This window comes from Lutra lutra, chromosome 2, assembly GCF_902655055.1.
Source record: "Lutra lutra chromosome 2, mLutLut1.2, whole genome shotgun sequence".
NCBI lineage: Eukaryota > Metazoa > Chordata > Mammalia > Carnivora > Mustelidae > Lutra > Lutra lutra.
In genome coordinates this window covers 198,729,325-198,743,128 of record NC_062279.1, presented here as the reverse complement: position 1 = coordinate 198,743,128, position 13,804 = coordinate 198,729,325, and the positions used below count along the sequence as shown (strand labels likewise).

At 36.4% G+C, this 13,804-nt stretch overlaps 1 long non-coding RNA gene across 1 annotated transcript; it reads right to left on the bottom strand.

Moving 5' to 3' along the window:
- Positions 1–8,742: 8,742 nt before the first annotated feature.
- LOC125091128 (uncharacterized) lies at positions 8,743–12,534 on the bottom strand. Its single transcript, XR_007124590.1, has 4 exons — positions 12,448–12,534; positions 10,474–10,537; positions 8,856–8,876; positions 8,743–8,759 (listed from the first exon to the last, which is right to left on the bottom strand). It is a non-coding gene; the product is annotated as an uncharacterized LOC125091128 (long non-coding RNA).
- Positions 12,535–13,804: the final 1,270 nt, after the last annotated feature.

The window sequence follows — 13,804 nt, the reverse complement described above, 5'->3', positions numbered from 1 at the left end:
TAGTCTTCTGATTCAAGAAAAAAAAATTTTTTTTTAAATTTTCTTTTTCTCCTGTCACCTCCTTTCCTATACAAGAATATGGTGTTTTGGACAAAATAGTTCTGTAATGCCTTTCCAGCTGTCAAATACCCCGAATAAATATCTGGAATGAATTCTTTTCTTAAAAAAGATCATTTATTTGAGAGAGAAAGAGAGTGGGAGAGGGGACTAAGGAAGAGGGGAGCGAGAATATTAAGCAGGCTCATGCTCAGCCCAGAGCCCAAATCACCACTGGATCTCAGTCATGACCTTTAGATCATGACGGGAGATGAAATCGAGAGTTTGTTGCTGGACTGAGCCATCTAGGTGCTCCCGGAATGAATTCTGTTTTCTTTTCTCTCTGGTTTTGCCTCTATACAAATGTTATAATGATGATAAAAATAATAACATTATCTAACCTAATGTTAAGATTCTTAACAAGCTGGCAATAAGTATAAAGTAGATACATATTTTATGGAAACCACTAAAACAGAAGTTACAAATTTATAAAAAAAACTGCACTGACTTTCTAAGTGATATAACTGTATAAAGTAGGATCAGGTATGCAAAAAAATGATGTCGTAGGAGCATATGTTACCTAAGAAAGCAAGCCTCCTCTGAAAGAACAGAGTTAGTACATTTCTCTTGTAAATTTTGAGTTATATAATTAATGTCCCTATCTTGGCGCATCTTCTAATTTTGAAGGATAGGAAAATAGTTGCATATTTATATGAATCTGCTCTTTATATATTGTGAACTGATTAAAAACACTTGAAAGGTTGTGTGAGCCAATGAAACACAACTAAATTAGTTTTGCCTCAGATCTACCAGGATGAGACCTTGCTGCAAAATACTTATGTATAATTGTTTTGTTTTTTTAGAGATCTAGTCACTTTTGGAAAGACCAATTTGCTGGTTCACTGGCGAAGGCTGAACCTCTACTATGTTAACATAATCTTGTGTAAGAGTTTATCCAAAAATTTACACACGTATTACTGTATTTGTAAACAACAAAGACAATTCCAGTACGGGGAATTTAGCATCCATTCACAAACTGATTTCTCTTGAAGCCAGATTCTCCAGCATTTAAAAAATTGGGTTTGATCTTATGTTTTCTTTGTTGCTGGCAGTTAATCACATTGCCTTTTATGGAGCTACTTCATTAACTTACTCTCCTATCCAGGGTGGAGGAAACCTGACTGAGACATCTGGTGTTTCTGGCCCCCACCAGTGGGGTATTTCCGGTGGGGCCGAAAATCTGGCATGTTGTGGTGTTCAGTAGCATCTTTAATTTTACATTCAGCCTTGTTTTCTTCTTCAGTCACCTTCTTGACTCTTATTTATTACTTCTCATTTCAAAGAGACTAGCACCCATGCAACCATGCTTTTCCATTTCTTTAAAACCAAAAAAAGAAATTTACTTTGAGTGTCCAACTACTTGCCTTTTTTCATCTAAGACCTTACTCTTGTGGTTAACTTCTTTCTCATAAATCTTTGCTTTGTTCATTTCCTCGAGTCTACAATGATCTTCAGTTCTCTGTTACCTCAGATAGCATCTTTCAGGTTGTACTCACACCACTCACACCACTAATTCACTCTTTCACTGACCCTCCAGCTTGTGGAAAGCCTAGACATTCATAGCTTCTTCTCCCTAACCTCCCGTCCACTGCCTCTGCACTGGATATCTTCCCAGCGGATGCATGGACAATCCCTTCTAGCTTTGTGATTGGTCTCCCATTTTTTATCAGTCTTTTCCAAAATATATTTTCTATAGCATCCTCACAAAACTTTTTTAACATAATAGATAAATCAGGTAACTTAGGCTAAAAACATTTCTCTGGCTCCTTATTATGTCTGATGTAAAACTGAAATATTTCACATCATATTCAAGGCCATTCGAATTTTGTACAGCGGAGCTCTGTGGCCATAAATCTTGCTGCTCATTAAGTGTCATTCACACTCTTTCCTGAGAACACCATGGATGTTCACATCTCTCTGACTCCCCATTTTGCCTCTGACCAGGAATGGCCCACCCACTTTTTCTTGGGGGATACATGATAAATTTCTGTGGTCTTCCAGATCAAGTTCAAATTTGAACACAGCTGTGAAAACATTTTGCAAATATCACAGAAACACAATTCCTTTTATTTTTTATATAAAATGTTTTATCTTAAAAACAATATATGAAAATGAATATGAAGATAAAAGCTGCTATGTAACTGAAGTTTGCCAATAGTTATTGAGTACTTAATAGATGTTGGGAACACTTGCATGCACTTAGAATAGACTGTGAACAACAACAGCAAAAATCTCAGATTTCATGGGAGTTTTACTCTGGAAGGAGACGTAACAAACATGATAAGTAATAGGTAGTTGGTTGGATAGTAATAGATATTAAGAGAAAGTTGGTATGGGGGAAGAAGATTAGAAGTTTTGGAAGAGATGTGTTTATAATAGTATGTAACGTGGCCATGAAATACCTTCCTGAGCAAAGGAGTAAAAATTTTAAGGAAATAAGAAGTGAAGTATAAAGATAGAGAAGCCCACTCCATTCCAGTCTGTGAGATGGGAACACATCTGTTACACTTAAAAAATGCAGCAAATAGGATAGTGTGGTTGGAGTTGAGCTATTTGGTGGAACTGGGATCAGAGAAGCCAAAAGGGCTAGATTATGCAGGAATTTTAGGGCTTTTAAAGACTTCAAGAGGCTTTTACTCCTTCTGGCTTCCGGTGATGATTGTATGTCAGAGACTATATTCATCCTCCTGCCTTAATTAACTGGAAGAAACAACATAATATATAATACATCAATATTAAGATATATAATACAAATTTAGGATATAATACTTGAGGAAAGATACAAAAAGCAAGATAAATCCTATGACTGACCCAGCTTTTTGACTGGAGAGAATTTACAAACTGTAGCATCAGTTCCCTTGACTTGAGGAGAAATAGTTGATATCAGTGCAGCAAGAATCTGTAATTAACATAGCAGAATACCAGAAGGAAAACATCTCAAGGCAGGAGAAAACTGCCCAGAGAAAGAATTCTGGAGATCTGCAGAGGGTTTCTTTTAGTCCTCTGCTGAGTTTTAGTTAGTACAAATAAGTGTGAGGAAGCCCCATGAGCCTGGAACTGAACATCAGAAAGGAGCGTGTGTACAGTTGTTGGGGAAGCGGATAAAAAAAGAGACCTGAACACAGACCAGATATATATTGGTTTTATGTAAAGAGTAAAGGGCAGAGGAGAAAAAAAAAATGACTGATTTATCTCAGGTTAGTGTCTGTCCCAGTATAAGGTGAAATTCGATAAGACTCAGGAACAACAAAAATTTCTATTTTGGGTTTGTTAAATTTCAGAATCTTTTTTACCAAAGTGTGTAAGGTGGATGGCCAAAAGGTAGTTCAGGAGAAACACACAATACACACAGCTCAGCATTCTTTTTTTTTTTTTTTTTTAAGATTTTATTTATTTATTTGAGAGAGAGATCACAATTAGGCAGAGAGGCAGGCAGAGAGAGAGTAGGGGAAGCAGGCTCCCTGCTGAGCAGAGAGCCCTATGAGGAGCTCCATCACAGAACCCTGAGATCATGACCTGAGCAGAAGGCACAGGCTTAACCCACTGAGCCACCCAGGTGCCCGTCAGCATTCTACCAACTTCTATCTCTGGTTCTTTCCTCAGCTTCTGAGCCTTAACACCCTGCCTTTGTTCCTTAAAATGTCTTTGGTCCCACCATGGTTCTCCCTGCTGTGGGCATCCCTCTGGGGGTTAGAGATTTGCCTTTAGTTTTTGTTGCTTTGCTCCAGAAGAGATGCCTTATCTCCATGAATTTTGGTGAATAAAACATTCTATCTCATAAAAGTTGTAATTCAGCATAATTTGTATACTTTTAGATGTCAATATTTACAAATATTGTACAGCTGAAAGACTTTCTTTCCAGCTACTTGTTAAAAGTGGCTCTGTTTTCTTTAGCAGTATTTTTAAAACTAAAGGCAAGATTTTGAGTTATATTCTAGTGATTTCATGTAAATTGCATGAATTGGAATGTCTTCTAGTATAAACTGTTCCAAATTAAAATGAGATTGTTCATGCCCCTTAAATAACCATGCACGTATGTCATAAACTACTTTCTTCCATAATCATTGTCCCAGAAGATTATGAAACAGCACGGAATGTCTTTTCTTTGGAAATGTTGATATAGTGAAGTATATTACAAGCATTGACCTATAACAGTTGCAGAAAAATTATATTGGGAGTCAAAAGTCAGCTGAGTGGAATGGGTTCCGTTGTGTCCCTCCCCACTTTATATACTCAAGTCCTCACCCCAAGACCTCAGAATGTGACCTTCTCTGGAAAGAATGGGCCACTGCAGATGTAATTGATTATGATGAATTCATACTGGAGTGGACTGGGCACTTAATCTGTTTGACTGGTGTCTTCAGAAGAAGAGAGACTCAGAGAGGGAGAAGATTGCTTTGGGAGAAGAGAGGCAGAGATTGAAATAATGCATTTACAAACCAAGGAATTCCAGGATGGCCAATAAATTACTAGAAACTAAGTAGAGATGAAGAAAGATTATACACCACAGCTGTCAGAAAGAATAAGGCTCTGACTACAGAACCATGAAGCATAAATTTCTTTATTTAAACCACCAGTTTTGATAATCTGTAATGGCTATGCCAGAAACAAACACAATTGGAGAAGCAGTATATGCTTGATAAATCAATTTACTACGCATGACAAGTTTTATTTTTTAAATTTTTTATAATGCTATTAACATAGAAGAAAAAAGAAAATTTCAAATAGTTCAGAGACTACTATTACTATTATTTTAAAAATATTGACCATTAATCTCCGGTGTGTTTTGTTCCTATAACATTATTTGATGGGATTTCTTTTTTGTTTTGGAAAAGCTAGAAATTACTGATGGGTTTAATCATTTTTAAATAGTGACATAATATACAACATAATGCAAACTGTACTTTTTAAAATTATTTTTCAAAACAATTTTAAAAGTATGTTGGGTGAATGTGTTATATTGGGGCTAAAAAATGTGACTAGATGGATGGGTAAAGGATTTCTGAATAGGAAGAATCATCATGAGTAAGAGAGAAAAATAGGACTTTCTGCCAAGCCTGTGGAGAAAGAGAAAACATTCTTTTTATTAAATTTGAACTACACATCAAGTCATTGCTGATACCCTTCTGCTTTCCTGGTTTTGAGTTGTATCTAGTTCCATTCCTCTGAGACTGACCAAGTGTTCACAGGTGTCCATTTGGTACCCTTTGCTTGGTCCAGATGACATGCTCATCAGGCTTCTCTCCTTCCTACTGGCTCTGAGCTCTGCTTGCCCCAAGTGTGAGCAAGCACTAAAGATGGAGTGTGCCTTTTATCAAACACTGATCCAGAGGATCCGCTAACCACAGTGGGCACTTTGTGTCAGATCCTACTGGTCCTTTCTCACTGCTTACCCAGTTCCCCTCAAATGTTCCTGCTAATCTTTGCTGACTTCTCTTTAGCCTGTAAAGGAAAAGCCTTTTCTGTTGGATTTTGAGACACTTTGCAGATTTCTGCGATTTAAGTGTTCTCTCCATGCGTGGATTTTGTTCTGAAGAAACTAAATATATACCAAGGGGTTGCTTTTCTTACTACTTTGGAGAATTAAAACATGCTGAATCATTACTGAAAAACTGATTGAATGAATTTCTACTGTCTTTTTTTCTCCCCTTGTCACTTTTTAATTTAACTGCTATTGTCTTTCAAACTTAACATAGCCAGTCTTTAACATCCCTACTGAAACAAAGAAAAACCTATGCACCAAACCAAATTCCCTGAGGAATGACAGTAAAAGCCAACAAACAGATGGTCAACAGCCCATCACCCTCTCTTTCTGAAAGGCATAGTGCTCAGCAGGTGGACTTGGTAATCCAGTTCTGAGGATTTACATCCATTTTTTTTGCCCTCCTTCCCTGATTTAGTCTCATTCATGGATCTTCAAGCCTGTTTACTGTCTTTTCTTAGGGTCTTTTTCTCATATTTCCCCAGCGTCTTTCTATCACCAACCAATTTCAGTCCCACCTCCCCTCCACTAAAGGATAGCCTACTCAACTCATCCATATTAATCTCTCCCAAACAATGTTTTTAGTACATCCTTCCTTGTTCTATGTACTCAGCAACTACCTAATGCTTAGCGGGACAAGTTCAGATTCTTTGCCTTGTTATTAATGGCAACAGGGAATTCCCTGTGAATGAATTCTCCATGTGTAATTAAAAATAATTGAAATCCTCTGAACTATTTCACTCTGAATTATAGGACACTCTTCTTTTCGTTTCCCCCCAAATGCTTTATTTTATACCGAATTATTTAATCTTTCATAGAATTTAGAACATGTAATGTTGTTTTAGATAAAATTGACATTCTAAAAAGAAATTGGTTGTATTTTCTTTCCTTCTTGTTGGTAGTATATTAGAGCAGTTGTCACTATTCTAATTGCTCCTCAGAATTCCTTAGGAAACGTTTCAGAATTTGTTGCATTCTGAATCTTATAAAAATGTAGATTTTGATTGCATAGGTCAGGGTGAAGCTTTAGACTCTCCATTTCCAACTATTTCCCAGGAGGTGCTGGTGCAGCTGCTCCAAAGATTACATTTTAGAAGATAAAGTCTTAAATAATATTAGGCACAGATTTAGGGGTAAGGTGGCCTGCAATCATATTATAGCAATTCTGATCAAGGTCTAAGTTTCACCAATTCTATGAATTGGTTCAATCTCATCAAATACCTGTTTTGCCCATGAGAAAATGAAGTTTAGAAAAGATTAGGGTTAGTTCAAGGTCATGAAACAGTAATTGTCATAAATGATTGCCAACAATGGTGTTCTCATCCTCAAATCCTAGTCCTTTCATGACACCAGGACAGAAGTTTTCTCTCAGAAACATTTAGGTAAATAACTGCATTTTAAGAGAGCTACACCAGGCTCCATTTCCTAAACTGGGGCTGCTTTTGGTTTAATGCTTTGTTTTTGTTTACTCTTGTTTTAATGTCACCACTGATACTTCTAAAGAATATGAAATGTTACTAGGCTCACCTTACCTTTGTAATCATGTCCTGGGGTTACTGAGCAGGATAAGGATAAGGATAAGGATAAGGATAAGGATAAGGATAAGGAGCTGGATAATTTACTGAAGGCCAAGGATAAGGTTGATATTGCCAAGGTTCTGGATACCTTTTCTGTATACAAACAAAATGAAGGGACAGTTGCAGAGAATTGAGACAATGTGCAAATATTTCAAAATAATTTCCATTAAAAACTTAGTTATTAAGGTCGATAGGAACTTATATGTCATCTATGTGATTGTTTTTTCTAACCTTTGGTTAGGTTTTCACTTACAAAAAAGATTTTATTTATTTATTTGAGAGTGAAAGAAAGAACGGGATTGGAGGAAGGGGCAGAGGGAGAGGAAGAAGCAGGCTCCCTGCATAGCAGGGAGTTAAATACAACAAGGGGCTGAATCCTAGGGCCCTGGGATCAGGACCTGAGCCAAAGGCAGATGCTTAACTGACTGAGCCAGGAAGGTGCCCCAGGTTTTCACTTTTTTGAAAAGAAAAGTTTAAAAGAAGCTTAAAATGAGAGAGCATTTACTTTTTATTATTTGTTGACAGTTTTGTCACACATTTTATAATATGTGTGGAGCCACTGATTATAGCCATCCACGTATAAAAGGTTTACATATTCTTTATAATATTACATGCGAGCTCTTACTCTGCCATCCTTGAATATTCGAGAGAAGGAAAGTTACTAATTCCAGGTTAGGTGGAATTGCTGCTTTGACTCTTGACTTAGAATAAGCTTACTATCTCATAAAAGCCCCATATTGTCTAATACTAGCTTCTGTTAATGCAGATAGCCTTCATCTCTCCTTCTGATTATTCTTAGTTGGTGTCATTTAAGCTCATCTACGTACTGTATTACTAAAAATTTTGGGGCCCTTATTACACTGATACGGCATGTCAAAATAACAAGGGATATCTATGTACATTTCATTAAGAAAAATGTTAGGGGCACCTGTGTGGCTCAGTCTGTTAAGCATCTGCCTTTGGCTGAAATCATGATCCCAGGTTCCTGGGATTGAGCCCCAAGATGGGCTCCCTGCTTCAGGGACACTGTGCTTATCCCTTTCCCTGTGGCCCTTCCCCACCCCTGCTCATGCTCTCTCTTTCTCTCTCAAATAAATAAATTTTTAAAATCTGAAAAAAAAGAAAGAAAGAAATGAAGTTTTCTATCTATTTTAACATGGTAAATTACATTAATCTAATGCCTTCATCACCTTCCAAAAGAATCAGAAGGTGGACACTTACCATCTCATATGTGCTTTTAGCAGCCTCTAGGCTCCATTAGGCATATATTATACATAGTAGAATTAGAATTTCAACTGTTCTTTGGCCAAGGCAATTATTTGCCAGAGAGAGATACTTAAATCCCAAGAGAATAGTTGGTTTCTTCAGGCTGGCCTTATGAGTTTCTATTTAATTGTTACTTCTATCTAAGACTTGGGTTATTTTACCAGTGTATCATAAATAAGTACAATCAATGTGTCCTCTAACCATTCATTATATAGATATGTTTCAGAGATAAGTATTGGTTCTTTATATAGAATAAATAGTCAAGGAGAAAATATGTTTGTACTATACCATATTATCAGGGGAATACTTACAGGGCGAGGCAAAAAGTTCCTATATTTCTTCCAAAAAAACCAAAAAGACAAAAAAATAAAAACAGATTAAGATCTTAATGCAGGTTTCATTATCAAGTTTACCCGTGAATGAAGATGTCTTACTTCTTCAGAAGAATCAGCTCCCTGGGAAAAAAGTAAAAAATAATAATGAACACCTTCATTTTATAACTTGAAATTGAGTATAAAAAATGTACCAAGCTGCCTTAATTATGATTAAATAAAATGAAGAAAAAAGGCTTCATGACTGATAAACTAAACTAGTTTTTTTCTTTGTTTAATGACATTTTTAAAATGAGTGAAGAGTAGATTTTTGCTGTAATTAGTTTTCTACATTCTAGTATCAACTCCCTCTGGTGCAATTTTTTTGCATGTATGAAAGGAAGGAAAATCTATCATGTGTGAATGGGACAGATACTGAAAACCTAAGCTTCAGAGTTGCTCAAAACATATGTGTCTGTGTTTTTTTATAAGGATATGTTTTATATAGGTTAAGAGCTGCTTATATTTAAATACTGTATGTACTAAAAAGAGTCTGGTACTATTTTTTTTCTCTGTTCTTAAATTTTTATTTTTTGCACTTCTGTCCTTTTATTAAAAAGTAAAATGATATACTGTGATGCCATAAACAACTTTTTTGATACATCCACTAGAACTTGTTTGATTAGTTAAAGAAGTATAATTATTTCTTTTTAAAAAAAATTTATTTATTTATCTAATTGCCAGAGAGAGTGAGAGGGCAAGCACACAAGCAAGGGGGAGAGATAGGGGGAGAGGCAGAGGGAGAAGCAGGCTCCCTGCTGAGCAAGGAGCCTAATGTGGGACCCAGGACCCTGAGATCAACCTGAAGTGAAGGCAGATGGTTAACTGAACTAAGCTACCCAGTCATCCTAATTTCTTGAAGAATTTGTAAGTAGCTACAAACAAAGAATTCCAAAACAAAAAGAACATTATTTGAACAGAATAAGAAACAAAGGTAGGAGGGGAGCAATGAGGAGGAAGTGAAAGAGGAGGAAGTGGGAGTAAGGGGGAGGAATAGGGGAAGGACAAAAGTAGGAGGCTGACTAGGAGGACAGGAATCCTTTCCCTCTTTACTGTTTCCTCCTAATCTTTCCTGAAGAGGTTAGGAGGTAGGGAGGAGGAAGGAAAAGGCAAAAAGGAGGAGGCAGAGGTGGTGCAAGCCAAGAGAGAGGGGAAGAAGGAAAGGAGGAGGTTGAGCAGAGGAAGGAAGGGATGGTTGGAAAGTAGAGGAGGAAGAAGAGGAGGGAGAAAACTTCAGACAGGTCAGGTTTTACCTGGTGACATACAAGTAAATGACAATACAGGCAGGAGCTCCTGACATTTGGTTGGTCTGAAATTATAATATTAACGTGTCCTTTATCAGCCTCTCAGTCCCACATCTTTGTGGCACTCTTTTAAAAAATTTTCATTTTTACATACCAGTGCCCTGTGAGTTTAGTGTCCATGTGCTTTAGTGTGTGTGTGTCCTTGTGTGTTTAGCATGTGTGTATGTGTGTATGTATGTGAGCGTGTGTACCTAGGATTTATTCTAAACCCCTAATGAATTTATCTAGGTTAATTGAAAGGAATTGTCCATATAAAAACATTAAATCTATAAAGCCATGATCAGGAAAATACAAACAATGGCCAGAACACAAGAAATAAAGAGAATCTTTGGATAAGTACCAAGAACATATTATTCAAAATTTCCTGATATACTTACGATCATGGCAACCATGAGAACCATGATAAAGGCAAAGACAAAGATCTTCATATTTGACTGAGTCCTGTGAAAGCATATATGAAAATCAGTAGCATATTCATTCCTGCTTTTACAAGTCGAACATTTATTGATCAAACTATGCTCCAAAGCCTTGGGAAACATACAGGAAAGAAAAAGACAATGGAAACACATTGCCTGACATCAGGGAACTTAGAACTGGTAGGGGATATTGCTAAATAAAGATAAGTGCTGTGATTTGGAAATAAAGTGCTATAGAAACACCCAAAAGGGACTACTTGAAGAGACCACGAGAATGAGTGCATTAAAGCAAAGCAAAAGCTAAGGTTGTGCTAGATTATGTAGGATAAGTAAGGAGAAGTGTTGGGAGCCAATCGAGAATGACAAAGGAGGGGGAGGATAACGTGCTGGAAGTGACATCCTTCAGCATGTAGGGGGGACAGTGACAGAGTCAGGCTGGCCTCTTAGATTGTTGTAAGATTATGGGGCTCACAGAATGACATGAGGAGAGTTAAGGCAGAATATAAAGAAATGTTTAGAAGATAGAATGACAAACAATAGGGACTGGTTCATAACAGAGTGTGTGAAAACAGATTTCAGGCTTGAAATGAATGATATTTGGAAGGGAAAAATAAAATTGAAAAGTTTTAGGGACAATATCTGTAGATACTTTGAGAAATTGAATCGGTAAAAGTAATTGATTCTCCATATTATCTCCTTCAACTAAATTAATGTGATCTGGGATTATTTGACATGTATTTGTAATTCTCTGTATATGAGTGAACCCAATTTTATTGCTGTAGAAGGAGTAAAGTAGATTATTTATTTCTGAATTGAAGACATAGATATAAAAATTTTCAAACTATAAGGTAAATAATAGACAAAGGCTTTTTTTTCAACCACCAGTTTTGATAGAACATTAAAGTCACAACTTATGTCTAGAAATAGAAGAAACTGTTCTCCTGTTAAATAGCTCTAAATTTACTTTAACATCTGAAGCAGAACTCAGGGATGATGGCACTTTCCTTGCTCCTTATCTGCTTGTTCGGTCTCATTAGTGTAAGCTCAGGACTGTGGCATTTGATAGCTTATGGAATTAAATATTTCTTGGTGAAGTTTTTCTATCAACTATTATGTAAACCAAATATTCAGTCATGTTATGATACAAAATAGGATGTAACTTTTAGCATTGTTTCTACCTGGCAGCTTATTGAAAGTAGAAGATCGGAATTCACAGAAAGTGATCTTCCATAGACGGATAAATAGGTAGCTAGCTAGCTAGCTAGACTGATTGATTTAGGAGTTTGAAAAAATATATCCCAAAGAACACAATGAAAAAAGTCTGAGATATTACAAGCTTTTTTCCAGCCAAATTACAATAAAATGAAAATGGGATAAGAAAGTGAAAATTATTAAAATGAAATAGTACCTTATACAATGTTAACTATGCAGAAAAAAAACCCTCATTTTGAATGATGAAAATGACAATGAGAAGGTTATGGAAAATGAATTAGAGCTGGGCATAAAGTAACTTTTTAAAAAGGTAACTTTAAACTTTGAAATAAACATATTTGCCAAAAGAGAGCTGACACTCTTCAGAGACCATTTTCTCACAAAATTTAAGTTAAAGGTAAAAGTAACTCTTAACAAAGTTGATGTCATGAATTTAGTCAAGGATAAAAGACTTTTAGAACATCCCACTAGCAGAGATGATGGAGCACATTTCCTTCTTCTTTCCACATCGTTCTCTTTGTAACATGACTGCTGTCAATTCAGAGGCCCTGACATCCTGAACTCACCTTCAGATCCTCACATCAGGTCATTATGTCTTTAAATTGTTTTTTTTATGAGAAATTATCAGTCAATAATATACATTTTATAAGTGGTTTTCAAGTTGTTCCAACAAACAAAAGATTAAAATAAGACCTCATACTTGATTGTACGTGAATGTATTACCTGTTATCCAAGATGAGACTCAAGAGTCAGAGACTGGAAGTCTGAAGCCCCAAGAGATGAGGTGCTTTTCCTGAGCACTGATGTATTTAAGTATACTGAAATCCTCCATTTGTTTTTCCAAATCATGTCAAATATGAGATCATATTATTGAATTGAAAATAATGCCCAAAACCTGTCCCCACAGAAACCAAGATAAACTGAACATGCTGATTTTACAATAGAAGATTGTAAAGCAGATGACCGGGAAACAAATGGACCCATCAAATATTAATCCCAGTGTCAATGGGATTGTGAATAAGACAGAGAGAAATGGGAATGTGAATAAGACAGAGAAAAGTAAGTTGCAGTAAGCCAAGTGTAGAAATGATTGAAACATTAAAAATGTTTCCGAAGAGCACCGTTTCCCTATTTCAACAAATGCATGTCCAGGATGGAACAACTCTATGCCAAAAATGATAACCACTTTATTAAAGCACTACTTGTGCTTAATAAGTGGTGACAATTGTCATAATAAAATTGGAATCTTCATTTACTTCATGTATGTTTCCTCCGAATTATTAAAGTGTGCTTTTCTTCTGTTGACTTTGGCAAACTTTAAGTCTTTTTTTTTTTTAAAGATTTTATTTATTTGTCAGAGAGAGAGGGAGAGAGAGCGAGCACAGGCAGACAGAATGGCAGGCAGAGGCAGAGGGAGAAGCAGGCTCCCTGCTGAGCAAGGAGCCCGATGTGGGACTCGATCCCAGGACGCTGGGATCATGACCTGAGCCGAAGGCAGCTGCTTAACCAACTGAGCCACTGAGGCGTCCCCAAACTTTAAGTCTTAAAGTGTATCCAAAATTGGCCAAAATTCATTCATTCATTGAATACTGTAATTAATAAAATGATTCTTCTTTTGAAATCAAATGACCATAGATGCTTAGTCTACATATCTCACAAGTAGCTGGAGGCATATATTTTGGAATTTAATTTACTTCCTTTGAGCCGTTAGGGTCTCATGTTCCTCAGTGAGAGCCATATGTGTGTGCATGATTATACACTGGATAGAAGGAAAATTCCTTTTCATTTATTTTCTAGGGAAATTTGTATAATAGCTCACCTTTTTGCCACCTGTTAAATAATTTGATGTCAGAACTGACATTAATTCAGTCAAATCTGAATATAAGGAAATCATTTTTAGAGTTTGTAAATATTAAGTCTTAGCCCACTGTTACTCATCATGTGATACATGAAACTATCAGAATCAGAATCACGTGAGAGCTTGTGGAAGTGCTAATGAATAGACCCTCTTTCTAGATTCGCTGCATCTGAACCTTGGGGATACACTAGGAATCTCATTTTAACAGTATCCCCAGGCAAT